The sequence below is a fragment of the Rhipicephalus sanguineus genome, chromosome 9 (genome assembly GCF_013339695.2).
Source record: "Rhipicephalus sanguineus isolate Rsan-2018 chromosome 9, BIME_Rsan_1.4, whole genome shotgun sequence".
Classification (NCBI taxonomy): Eukaryota; Metazoa; Arthropoda; class Arachnida; order Ixodida; family Ixodidae; genus Rhipicephalus; species Rhipicephalus sanguineus.
In genome coordinates, this window is record NC_051184.2 from 134,631,089 (window position 1) to 134,645,303 (window position 14,215).

Below are 14,215 nucleotides of genomic sequence, written 5' to 3' on the forward strand. Positions count from 1 at the left end.
CACCTTACGCTGCGGTGATGCGGATATCATATGTAACTTTCGTTAATGTATTCCTCCGGGGTCGAGCAATGCTTCAATATAGCTTGCTGAATCATAGAAATACAAACATAATGTTTTTCAGAGTCCTAATAAAGCGGAGCCAACACTGGAACTACAGATGTTAATCTGATATGACGCCTGTAGTAGGAGCACACAACGTAGGAGTATCACGTAGTGTTTATTGCTTTCTTGTAAAATTAAATAACCAGCACCACAACCACAATTAACGTTGCACCGATATTACACCTGCGTAGGCTGTTTTTCTAAATCAGTTTATAGACCTGGAGTGGCTCAGTGGTAGAATACCTAATTGCCACGCAGAATACTTGGGTTCGATTCCTGCTGGGATCCTAATTTTTATTCTTTCCATTCGTTGAGTCAAGCCTGCCGATGTTGCTTTTTCTTAACGCTCTAGCATTTAGGTTACCAATGTCTGCTCTCGCCGTTCCTAGGTAGATATAAACTGCATATCACCTGTGGCGCATACTCGTACACCACGCCCGTGGTAAACGGTACACCACAGCCCGTGGTAAACGGGTATGTGCCACACGTGTCTAGTGGAAAGGGTTTGACGACGAGCGCGAGAGGATTTTAACGTTATTCATATCATGACCCGGCATTCATATTCGTCAAATTCTCTTGCCCTCCCATGCAAATTTTGGTCTACACCAAGTTAAGAAGGCGATCATGAGAGCACCCAGACGTAGGCGGCTAGATAGATAGATAGATAGATAGATACGTAGATAGAAACGGCCTAAGTGCCAGGGGTTCGCTAAGAAATGCTTCGCATTTAAAACATTGTCGGTGTAGTCCAGAAGGTACCTATGTTCAAGTTTAATTGACAAATAAAGCAACACTTGCTCGGTAGGTTTTTTATTCAAATACCCCAAGGCCCCAGAAGGCATCACATAGAGGGAATATGATGATTAAAATACACACTAAACAGGAAAACAAGGATAAGAACCACAACAAGTAAACATGAAATGGTGTAAAAGCAACGACGTATGGCTGTAATATACAACGCCTAAAAAAACAGTGACAAGGTAAGGGTGCCCAACATACTTGAAGTACTTAACAATAATTATCAGCAATATCAGATGCAAGTGATCAAAGAGGCAATGAATCAAAGAAGGCGAGAGAAACAATAATAGGCATACTTACACGGAGCATAACAAATCACAGATTAAATTTCTACAACCTAAAATGCAAGTGTAAATCAACACAATTGATGGGAGGATATATTTATTGTTTTGACTTTCCATTTGTTATCGCATATTTTTTTCAATGGTAGGAACACGTGTTGCTGATTACCATTAGCTCAGAGTTCTAGAAATGACTTTAGACTATCTACAAATAGGGCATGATTCGCAATCCCTGCGATATCAGCAGGGGCGTTCACGAATGGCGAGGAGAAGCGGCGAGTAAAAGAACAGAGTATTGCAGGCGAAAATTGGTTCAGTTTTATGTTGGTGATCGAGTCGGGAAGAGAGAGCCCTATTGAAAATCCCAGCATTGCCCATCATAAAATTTATGATGGAAATGGTGGAAATTCTGGTGGGTATGATGGACAACGTGGTGTACATGGTGGGAGTAATGGTGGACATCGTGGGACCCTTGGTGGGCGTGCTGGGAAAGTTGGTGGTTTGGTGGACACTCGGTGGGCGTAATGGGTGGGTGGTGGAGACACGAAGTTGGTGGGTGGTGGAACAATTGGTGGGTGTGCTGGGTGGATGCAGGGATGCTTCGTGTTTGGTGGGAGACCCGGTGGGCAAAGTGGGTGGGTGGTGGCATACGTGGAGATGTGCCGGGTGGATGCTGGGTGCAATAGATGTGATAATAGAAACATGAGGAGCCTGTGTCGATGGACACGTACGTTGCTGATTATGGATGCTTCGTGATCAGCTGCATTTATGATGCATAGAAGTACTCATCCGAGAAAACAGCCGAATTGTTGTGATACAACTTTGTACTCTAGGGCATTGTGCAGCAACTGTCAACGCGCATCTACAGGTGTTTCCTTGCAGGGGCGTAGCCAAGGGGGGGGGTGGTTGAACCCCCCCCCCCCCCGCGCGAAATTTTTCAATTTTGCATGTGTATATATACACGCACACATACAAACGCACGCACGAACATATATAAAGTATGGTTGACGCCCCCCCCCCCCCCCCCCGCCCCGAAAATATTTCTGGCTACGCTCCTGTTTCCTTGCATTGAAAATGGAAGTGAGAAGAGTTCACTTCTGAACCAACGAGCGAGAGGCAAGCGCTGCACATGACAATTAACTGACGAAAGCCCTAACTAATTGGAGACAGCATAAGCGACAAAGTGCAACACTTCTAAAATTACATTTTGCGTCGCCTACATGCTTACCCGAATTTCACATAGACACGACGTCCGTTGTCACAGATCGTTGTACGCAGCGGTTACAAGCAACTCGATCGACCGCTAGCGTATTGGTTCGTATTGTTAGCTCGGCGGTGCACTCGCACGAATACATCTTTATTACTTGCTCGGCTCCTTACCGTGTTTCAAGAACACACTTTATCCTCCCCTTTAGACAACTTTACGAAAAGGAAGCCTCCGTAAGGTATCTTTCGAAGTACCTAGGGCTTATGCTATCCAGCATGGCGATGTGTGCGTGGCGATGTGTGCGTACATAGCGATGTGTGCGTGCAAAGCACGACATCCGCAACAATAAAAAAAAAAAAAGCTTCGAAGCAATGTGCGAGCAATCACGTGTCGTATTTCATCGAGGATACATATCACGCGTGGAAAGACGATGAAGCTGGCACGATTGAGCCACAATTTGAACAAACATCAGGAGCCTCAGTATCGGCAAAATGCCGCTGTCTTCACTCCTCGAAAGTAGCAAGATGCGAAAACGGAGCTCACCTAGCTGTCGTAAACGCTTCTTCAGTGTGGTCAGCCTTCCGATTTCTTTGAAATAATCCCAACTAGTCCGCTGGTAGTCCTCGGTGCGTAAATCTAACGGCAAAAGTGCTAACACCGACCGAAGTAAATAAACACAAGTAAGGAAATGAGAAAACCTTACCCATTTATTAGAATAAAGCTGAATTAGGCAACATTCAGAAGGAGGTAATATTCACAACACAGACAAATCGTTCACGCGCATTCACTTCGGTTCGCACAGACCGTCCGTTTCTCTACCGCTGTCACCGACGGCAGCGAGAACGGCCAGAACACGGCCACACAACACGCCGCACGGGGACATTACGGGAATTCAGCAGTGAATTCAGCCTTGAGACGTCCCCCTTTCCCTTGAGGACGCAAGCCGAATGGAGGGAAACAGGCGGGAGCCCGGGCTCAACGAGGGGACCGCACACAACGCCCTTCACTTTGTTATAGCTTACGAATGCAAACGTACCGTACAACCACCAGCACAAACACGTGCATTGAACGTACACTGACGTACACAAATGAAAGGACGGGAAATTTAGCAAACACGTTATTGTGACGGCTCGTGTTTAGCCGAAAAGGAAATTTAGCCAACAAGAGTCAGCGAGTCAGCAACGCTAGCAACGCGCAAAATGCCCGTCTAACACTAGTGGTATTTGCTTTCAGTAGCTTAAGTGCACGCTTGATTTAACCTTTTGTTGTAGGATTAAGTTGTACGCGCATCAATGGATGATTTCAAGCGTAAAAATGTGCATAGCTTCGCTCCCATAACAGTCACTCATAAGGGCGTCTTTCGTTAGGTGCCCTTAAAATGTCCTAAGGTGGGTCTTTGAAAGGTCGCTTTACCTTTTCTTTCACTTTACCTGAAGTTCTCCTTACGAAAGGCCGCCTTTACGCGTAAGGAAAGGGACGTTTGTGAATACGAGCGGGAGCTGCAAGTATAACCACTAGCAGCTCGCGATTGACGACTATGAAGTCTAAGCAAACACTTCGAAATAAGGCAACAATTTCGCGCGGGGCGTTCACATTATTCCAATATCAGGGTTTCCCACGGCTCCGATGTCATCAAAAAATTATGTTGGGGTAACGTGTGCCCTTCGCGCGACGGGCACGTGACGGCACTGGTGAAACAGTGAGAGCGCCCAAGACACAACGCGAAGCGGCAGACATATGCTGTTTTACCCATGCATTTACAGCGGACACAATTCTTCATAACTTACTTCTGGCAGCTGTGTCACAATTTCCTAATGCATGTTACACGAACGGTGTGATTTCGTGCTTTAAGAAAGGGCACAAAAATACATCGTACAGCACATTTGCACTGCGTACTACGTGCACCCATGGGCACCGAGATGAAAACGTTTTCGTGTATTTTGAACCACGTACACAGCACGCGAAAAACACAATCACGGTTAGTTATCTTTTGCATTGTGTTTCCGCGTGATGGGAATCCTATGTCACCGCCCCGCTTTATCCCCGCGATGAAGCAAAACGCGTTGAGCTGTACCAAGCGAGAAGCAATGAACCACATGGTTCAGAGCTGACTCGCTTTTGTATTAGTAAATAAAGTGAAGGTTGAAGGTAAACATTCATTAAGCTGCGGATGTAATTGCATGAGAAAATGTTCGTGAATGCATGATGTGCATTTTCACATCGCAGTCAAAGGCCGACCTCGCCTGAACAACTTCACTAACTATTCTGCTACATCTGCATAACTTGCTTTAAATTTCAATGACAGATTGATGAGACAAATATATAAGATAGCGCATTTCCTTCTTGCAGCGTTAGCACTCGTGTTTGAGCTATTTATAGCAACGTACACACGATTTTCCTGTTCTTATGTCGATACCGAAACTGAAACTGAGGTGGTGGTGGCGCTAGTGTCGCCACCATCGGACCATCGCCCTGCCGCCCTGCCGCTTTTTTTTTTTCTTCTTCCCAGACATGGCGACGTCCTGCATTTCGTGCGTGCGTCGTAGTGTCGAGTTTTGTTCACGCTGTCGACCTTTACTGCGTTACCTCGCATTGTGTGTTGTGTGTTGCGGTTACTGACGTAAGCGCAAGTTCTTCACTGAGTATGATGCGCGGCAGCGTGCAAATAGTCACCAGATGCCGGCCGTGCGACTCCGTTCTCTGCGACTCCTTTGTTCGGTGTGATCGAGGGACGTGATTCATGCTTTGGAGACCCTCTTTAGACCGTGCCCTCATCAAATGTTTCCACACATCAGTGAGTAGCAGCACCGCAATCCTTACTCGACGACACGCTCTGTGGGCCTGGAAAATGCCTTGACGTTCGAGCACTTCGGGAGCTATACCGGCGGACAGCCGGACGCGGGTAGCTTGGCCGTTCCTTGCTCTGCACATCGCTTGAAAACCGGCGGTCATCCTGCAGCGTACGCTGCCAGCGTGCTTTCTTGCCAGAGGTAAGTGATTTTGAATGTTACGCTTCGTACGTTGTCAGTCGTTTTTATTGTAGTATGCGTTGTCCCTGAAGGAAATCGCATAACTTGTTGGTTCGACATATCGTTGTTGTGTGCATGGTGCCCGCGCACGACGTTTGTCCAAGAGCGTAATCAGTAGTTATATAAAGTTTTGGTAATTAGCTCGTGCGCACGCGCTGCTCTATGTTAATATTTGCTGAAAGGAGACATTTTTCTCAGACACACCATCGTCATGTGTTTTATGCGTGCAGTTTACACTCGTCAACTTACTCGGGGTAAAGCAATGAAATCCAAGCTTGATTTATTTTTTTCTTTTGAACGAGCTCTAAAGGAATGATATCCAGCCACCGTCTTGTGCTATGAGCCGTGAATCAGTACAGTGGGAGAAATAAAGTGTATGTAGAGATATTTTCTTTAGGCGTGCATTTTGTGCGTCCTTAAGTAACGTGACCGCCAAAAGCGTTTAGGTTAGCACTCTTGGACATTGTTTGTCGTCTTTTAAGCAATAGCTTAGGTGGATTTGCTGAAAATGCAATTTCTGCAGCATGACACTGTATTTAGTTTTTTCAGTTTCACCCACTTTTATCCTTTATGCGTGTTGACCTAATTTGGCAAAGCGTACTCTCATCTGAATTTGCTATTGCCCTCGGCACTGTACGTGCGTTCGTGCATTGCAGTTACGTGTGACAGTGGTATTACGTGCAAAATTCGTGAACACGGGGTGCCAGCAACACCCCGTGTTCACGAATTTTTCATCTCTTCAAGCTCCCATCTTACCCTCAACTGCTGCTTTTATTGGATTGGTATTACTTGTTTCCTAACTTCCGCAGCTGTATAGCTTGTTTTAAGCACTCATTACTGTGTTTATGTGCTAGTGCGTTTATGTAAAACCATTCATACGCTATTCGCGCTCTACTGGTGGAGCGATTGCAGTTTTCCATGACTCCGGCAAGTATCATAAAGCACCACTTAAACAGCGCTGTAATCATACCCACGAGCTCGAGCTCAGGCTCTGTTACGGTACCATAAATTTTAATTTGCTAAAGTATGCTAAATTGCATAAAGTATGCTATAAATGTGGTTGCACATTGTGTATGTTGCTAAGGACGGAAACAAGCCACCCTGCATCTAAGGTAGATTATATGGCACTCACATGGCTTGTTTCGTTGAACCTGCAACGTGGCATAGACCAGGAATGGAGCGCAGTGTCATCCAATTCTTCCCTCACCTATGCTGCGCTAAACGTTCAGCTGAATATGATAACGTACCAACTCGCCCAACTTCCCCTGCTAATCCATTGATATGGCACAGTGAAACACTGGCATGCGGAGCTTTGTTGGATGTAAAAAGACACGTAGACCACAGAAATTCTGTGCAACACTGGCATGCGGAGCTTTGTTGGCTGTAAAAAGACATGTAGACCACAGAAATTCTGCAAAAACTCGGCAATTTTCGTCAAGCACAAAGTGTATTTCTCATAAATTATGTTGAAGGCAGCAAAGCACATGCTGTTGACATTCATTCAGTAGAATCCATGGGAAAGTGTATTGAGCAATAATCACATGTACGATGAGGCTTTAAAAATTTCAGATAACATTTATTCACATTTTCTTAGATGGGTAATTGTGGAATGCCCATTACAGCATGTGGCTGACAAGGATGTGTGTTATTAGTGAAATATATTGACCTCCCTCATGTTATTTTCTGTCTAACACATAAGCTAATCAGTGCATAATGTGTTAGTTCCATTATGAACGAAGTTAAAAATGTCCCTGTATTTGTCAGTCCCATCTATTATTCGGTGTATGGTTTGCGTGAGACCATGCCTGCTTGGCATAACCTCTGAGTTGACTGGTAACAGCCTTATTACACAACTTTCTCTCAAAGCCTGTCCTACCAGCCAAATTCTCGGCAATGCTTTAACAAAGAAATTGTTGCAGCCGCCTCCCCTGCTGGTGATGACCATATGCAGCCAATGCTGATGTGAACCTGAGTGATGAACAAATGCAGGTAGGCCACAGCTCTGTTGTAAACAATTTTGACATTATTGTTGTCACAGACCAAACTTGCGATTTATGTGTGACTACTCACATGTGGTGAGGTTCAATAAGTTTCATCTGCTACACACAAACATAGGAACATGTAGGAGTGCTAATGTGGAGTAGGAATCTTCGATAATACATAGGACATATGTGCCGCACATCAACATCAAAGTTAAAATGCATTTAGATCTGAAGCTGCTCAATACTAAAGTGTGTCGTTCCATTTCTAGGTCTAGTTTAATCTATAACAACAACCTATATCACGCACCAAAACAGCCGAATTTGTCAAGTCTAGAAACCAGTTACAGTGTTGTGTTGCTGTTCCGTGTATCCCTGTGTATCTATTATTATTCCTGTTTCCATTTGCATGTTTAGTAATGGCACCGCCCACAATTCCCGCATTGATTCAAGGAAATAGGGCCACATTCAGGAAATTTGGCTTTCATGTATACACCCTTGTACAGCAAAGAGATTTGTGTTATTGCTACAGTGTCATAATGAAGATAGCACAGAATACCCCACACAAATACACACCATGCAGGGGCCTCGCCAGAAAATTTTTTAATGGTAGCGGTCTTGCTATACATCATGTATTTTTGTGCTGTGTTCGTATGTGTGTGTGTGTGTTTATATGAACATGCAGCATTTTAAATTTTTGAGGGAGCTTGAAATCCCTCCTCCAGTTATGACAATCATGACATGACTTGTGATGTTTTGTGCAATATTTCATTCTTTTTTGCTGTTTTCATTTCATCATGTGTGAACGTTCTTGGAGCACCATTTTGAAGCTTTCCTACATATTCAAAGTTAGATGGTGTTCTCACGGCGCTCTCATTTTTATAATGCTACAGCACTTTTGGGCAATACAAGAAGCGCAATTACACACTCTATCGACCCTTGTAGCATTTTTCTTCTCATTGTGAACCAAGTAGGCTTGCAGTCAATCCTTGCTTTTGTTGTTGCATTGAACGTTACACGTGGCTCTGAACATTCTTTCCTAGAGTTGAATGTTCGTGGTTATTTGGCGACACCTAATGCCAGCGCAGAGATACCCGTGGCATAAATGCATTTGCTTCAGATAGGCACACAAAAGCAATGCTTCCTGAGGCGTACAATGCCTATCCATACTTTGTACACACATCTTCAAAGCCATAAGATTTTGGTCACGAATGCCAAGTGGAACACGACAAAGAGATTCCTCCCATTGCAGGCAGCCTGATACCATTGAGTGGCACCATGGTGAATCTGTACCATAATATCAACTTCTTTAGCGCTGAAATTGGATCAAGGATGGAGATACCCTGCTAGGATCTATACCAGCCAGGCTAAACTTTTTTTAATGCATTGAGTGACACGTGGCAAGGGATGCGGATTTGTTGAGTTTGACATCCCAGAAATTAACAGTAGCACATCTGTTCTTATAAAATAGTATTTTAGGTGACCTCGAACCAAGCATTGGTGAGAAAACACATTCCACAAATACACAGCAGCAATGCACAGCAGGGTGATTCAACGAGAGAGCAAACATGCCTGTCTGGTCGATATGTTTGTTTTGCCTGGGTTTTTATGTTTTATGTGGGCACACTCAAAATGCACTGAACCGAAAATTTTATTTCCAAGAAACGCTCCCGGCGTGGCAAAAAAATATTTGGAGGTGGCGGTGCGGGCCTCCTGTCTTTGCTCACTGCAATGTTTTCGGATTTCACGGCAGAATTTAACGCGAACTGTAAATGACGTGTCCAAAATTTTTTTTCCTGGTTTTAAAACGCAATATTGTGAATTACATCCAAGCTTTTTTTATGCCGTTCTCAAAAGGAAGATGTGAAAAAATGGCAAACACGGTAGAAATAAAAAAAGTGTGCTAAGCTTGTAATAGGAAAGGCGCCTTGACGCCTTTCCTTTTTCAAACGGAAACTTCAAAACAGTGTCAAATATAGAAAAGAACCTTTGCAACATTTGTACGGAAGATCATTTTCCTACGGGAAACGCAAAAAAAGAAAAAAAAATAGTTAAAGAAGCGAGTTTTTTTCAAAAAAGTGCATTTTCAAAAAATAAAATTAAACAATCCGGTCTCAACTTTGACGACAATTTTTAGTGAAGAGTGCTTATGTCAGTGAACACACGGTTTTAATATCATATGTCCTCATTTGCTTTGTTCACGAGATATAACGGGCCAAAATGACCCTTGCTGTGTGCTCACTTTAGTGCGACTGACGGTTATCAGCTGGCGTTGTGCGTAAATCTCAGTTTTAGTTATTCTCATGCAGCAAAACCTTGCTCTGGTGGCTGTTCGTCAAGAGAAATATGTTTTCAGATTTTATTTGTGCCTAGCGTATGCTAAAGTGGGCTGCTGCCACCCTCTAAAGGGCGAATAGGACTCTTTGTGGAAGAATTTGGAGTCAATAACTATCATCAGTTTTTAAGTAGTGTTAAAACAATGCAAGAATTCAAGCTTTATGAGAATGCACATTCAGGCACTGCAGGAATGACCATTGTTTTAAGATATGGTGTCATTTTTATAGGCTAAGCGATGAGTCACTTACATATTGCCTTATGCCAAATGGTGCATCACTACAGTTTTCCTTCTTTGGTTCTTGTATTTTATAGAAATCTGCTAAAAGGAGAGGGCAAGCAAACTTGTTACAATGAGCAACAGCTGTAACCTTCTTATACACTCTTTTTATGAAACTCGCTCTGTTATTGAAATGTCGCATGAATCGAATAGCTACTCAGCCAGACATGTTGAATGCACATTAGCTTGTGTGCTTTATTAGTGTCCAGTTTCTTCAAAAGCTAAAAACAAAAAAATATCAAATATGTATATTCTATAGAAAAGGCCGTCAATAGGCGCGTCACATATACTTCATTTTGCCCATGAAAACAACATATCTTTTGCGACTCACTTCTGCGGAATCTGTGTGGAGGAAGCGTAATAATGAAATACAGTTTTCTCGTTCAAAACAAGCTATGATTGTCTAGGTAATTGTGCCTTACATTTTATTTTGCTGATATTTGTTAACCACATTTGCATGATTGCAATGCACAACTCAATCAGTAGTGTGCTTGACTGGGACTGCACTGGTTGGTGCAATATAAAAGGCAATGAAACAGCATTAGACAAGATGTGAAGATGACACACACGCCACTAGGAAACAAGGCAGTCAGAGCCAATGTGAACACTTTTCTAGGTCTTTGGCCTAAAATGAAGTATATGCAATAGCAACCTCCTATCTACTAATACATATAAGCGAACGCAAAGCAAACTGGTGGCGTGGCCGACGTATTTTATTTTTGATCCAACAAACCTGGAAATACATTATTTTGCGCTTCTCTGTTGACTATGTCATTGCAATGTCTTAAGCAGCTATCTTGGCAATGGGGTTTAATAAAACTGTTCACCGTGTATTTAGCTCACAGAGAGCGATAGCTTGAGCCATTTTCACAGCTGATTGGGGAAGTCATGTATGTACTGTTGATCATCATTCAAAGCCGCATAACCTTTCCATGTCATCGACGTTTGTAAATATTAATAGTCTCAGAGTGCCAGATGAAGTGCATTTATAAAGTTTATTGCCCAGGTATTGTTATAATAGTTGCACGCAGATAACCTAATAGGTAACAGCCAAAATGCATTCTCACACACTGACGATGCATCTTATCAAATTTACTTATGTTTGTAGCTTGTGGATGCTTCGAGAATTATTTCTTGGAAACCTTTTAAAATATGTGAATAGCAGCTTATACGAGCTCGTGCTTTTTAACCTATGTGCATTTTTATAGTAAAAACATGTATTTGTATTTTTTGTTTAATATTTTGTATTGCGTTTTTGCTCTAGATCTGCAAAGGAGCTGTCCTGAAGCACCATGCTTACTCAAGTCATGCAGCGAGAGTCAGGTAAATGTTATGTTTCACATCCTGCAGCTGTGTTCGTGGTTCACTTGCAAAACTGTCATATTTTCATGAATTAGCAATGTGGGGACATTTTCTTCAAGACTGCGGTTGAGCAGCAAACAGTCGTGCCACTCTTCATCTTAAATGAAGGTAGGCATGCAAACACGAGCACAAGGGAGAAATCGGGACAACAGAATTGCTGACTAACAGCTGAAGAAATGCAGAGCGGTTGAAAAGAAGGTAGACACAAACACTCACCTGCACACGGGCATGGGGCGACACTTATTAATCTGGTAGATGTGGGGCTTTACGTGAGAGAAATGTGATTTCGATACTAGCGAATAGGAGCTTGCATTCATTGAATTTTGGTGTGCATATACACCCTCGACAATGCAAAGATAATTTAGTGTGTTAGCCACTGGTTTACGACCTCTTACGTTCCGTTAATCTCTGAATAACACAGCAGCCCCTCTGTCCTATGTAGAAACAGCCACAGCTTTAAAGAACCTTATAAACCAGAGATACACAGCAATCAGTAAACTAGTGGGTGTGTCTTGCAAAAACATATTTGAGTCTGCCTTTTGTCTATTCCCGGCTCATTCTTTCTCAGTACAGTGGCGCAAATCTTACCCAGCCCATTGGCAGCCATAAGGGCAACATTAATGCCTTATCTACTTCTCACTTTCTTTAGCCTATGAGATAAGCACTGAATGTAAGGAACACCTAAGACACGCTTGTTACTATTGCTTTCTGCAACCACGTTCAGACGTAACAAAATGTGCTTCTTTAAACATTGAGCTACTGAGGCTACAATGCAAGAATGACCTACATCTAATAGATGCCTAACCAGTTCATTAAAGCTGGTGTTCATTGTGTGCACACACGACTTGGTGAGAAAATGCTTGGATGAGAAGTTGAACAGTAGTTTTGAAGATCTAGGAGCATACTGCCATCACACGTGGTTCCCCAGAAACACTAAGGTAATGTCCTGAAATTGTACTATTCTGTCATTATTCTGAGCCAATTATTTAGAATGGTTCAGCCCTCGTTCAATCACATCAAATTGTCGATTCACTGAGGTAACCACGGTTTCAAGTTTATCACCGCTACAAAAAATTAATCATGTAATTGTCTACGTAATGAAAAACCTCAATAATATCTTTACCTAAGGCCTCCTCCAAGCATTTGTTAACTATGCTAAGGTATAAATCAGTGAGAATTGGGGCATCTTTAAATCAATGCAAGTTCAATTCTGCGCATGTTACGCTTACTTGATATTTTGTTGTGGTTACCAATTTGAATCCATGGTTACCTCAATGATTCAACAATTTGAATTAAATGGAGGATGGCCAAAGTTTACTGAAGTATTGCTTCAGAATGATAGTATACAAACTTTAGGCATTTCCTTAGCATTTCAGGAAAACAAGTTTGTTAGCAGTATTCTTCTGGAGCTTCAATACTGTTGTCAAACTTCAACTCCAAGCATTCAAAGCTTAGAAAAAAACGCTATTTTCATGTCATGCTTTAACTCATCTCTCACCAGTCTGTACACAAAATGAAGGCCAGCTTTAACGCACAGGTTACGCATCCATTAGATGCAGGTTATCCTAGATTTGCAGTAGCCACTGTCACTGAACGTTTAAAGAAGCTGATTGTGTCACATGCAAACATGGATGCAAAAATTAACAGTAACAAGCATGCCTTAGGTATTCTTTACACTCATTGCTTATGTCACAGGCTAAAGAAAGTGAGAAGTGCATACCGTGGTAATGCTGTCTTTACGGCTGCCAATAAGCTACGTAAGATTTGCGCCACCTTGCAGAGAGAATAAACAGATAATAGACAAAAGTGCACTAACATTCATTTCGTAGAACACATAAAAAATTTACCGATTGCGGTACAAGTGTGGTATAATGTTTCTCTTCGCTGTTGTTGCTTCTCCAAAGAGCAAATGGGCCGCTATGTTTACCAGAGATTAACGAAACATCAGGAGTCATAAACTAGAGGTTTACCATCTAATATAATCTTGCATTGTCGAGAGTGTAAATGCACGCCAAAATTAAATGAATGCGTAGTTTCATACAACAGTGGAAGTGTAAAAACCTGTAATGGTAGAAGCTTGGCATATCGATAGTAGTGGAACCGCATGTGTGAGCCATCTGTCAGCTGACTTGCATGACGAAGAAATCAGATTCCTGAAGTGTTATCTCTCACGTAAAGCTCCAAGTGTGCCGGATTAATAAGTGTCTCCCTATCCTGCTCATGCGTGTAAAGGTATTTGTGTCCACTTTCTTTTCCACCACTGTATGCCTCTTCATTTGTTTGCTGGTGTTTGTGTTGGCCCCACTTCTTTCTTGTGCCTGCGTTTGCATGCCTACCTTTGTTTTAAGGTGAATCATTACCAATTTGTTCAGCTTTCTGTCATTCTAAATATTCTTCACCAGCTTTGAATAGGTTGAACATGAGTCCAGTATTGCCGTACGAACTGCAGACATGATGCCGAGCACGTGTGGTAGCCCTTTGAACTGCATGTGAAAGCCCAAGATTTCTGTGTCATTATTGCAAGGCACTTATATTCATAAGTTCCTAGCCAGCACATCTGCCCTCATCAACAACAGCACAGGAGAAATCTGCCTATTAGTACCTTGTAACTGCAAAAATAATCCAGATCTCGGAGTGCAGTTATTGTTCACAGTCAATCTATTTGAAATGAATTGCAGGGTTGACATAACCTCGGAACTTATACATTTGTGTGAATTTTGTGTGAAGACATCATCCAGCCATCACGTCACTGTAGATCCACAGTAACAGGCAAAAATTCAACAAATGCACCTGCAAAGATCTGGAAATGTGTTTCTGAAAACACCAGTAATGCCGAGGCTTTT

The 14,215-nt window shown here is 42.6% G+C and overlaps 1 long non-coding RNA gene across 3 annotated transcripts in view; it reads left to right on the plus strand.

The window, feature by feature from the left end:
• Positions 1–4,910: 4,910 nt before the first annotated feature.
• The window catches only part of LOC119406099 (uncharacterized), a 38,371-nt gene continuing 29,066 nt past the window's right edge, over positions 4,911–14,215 (plus strand). The window contains exons 1-3 of one of the 3 annotated variants that reach the window (XR_007417574.1): positions 4,911–5,378; positions 7,337–7,406; positions 11,275–11,333. This is a non-coding gene — a long non-coding RNA (uncharacterized LOC119406099). The remainder of the gene's footprint in view (positions 5,379–7,336; positions 7,407–11,274; positions 11,334–14,215) is intronic. The other 2 variants (XR_007417573.1, XR_007417575.1) reach the window with 2 other exon arrangements.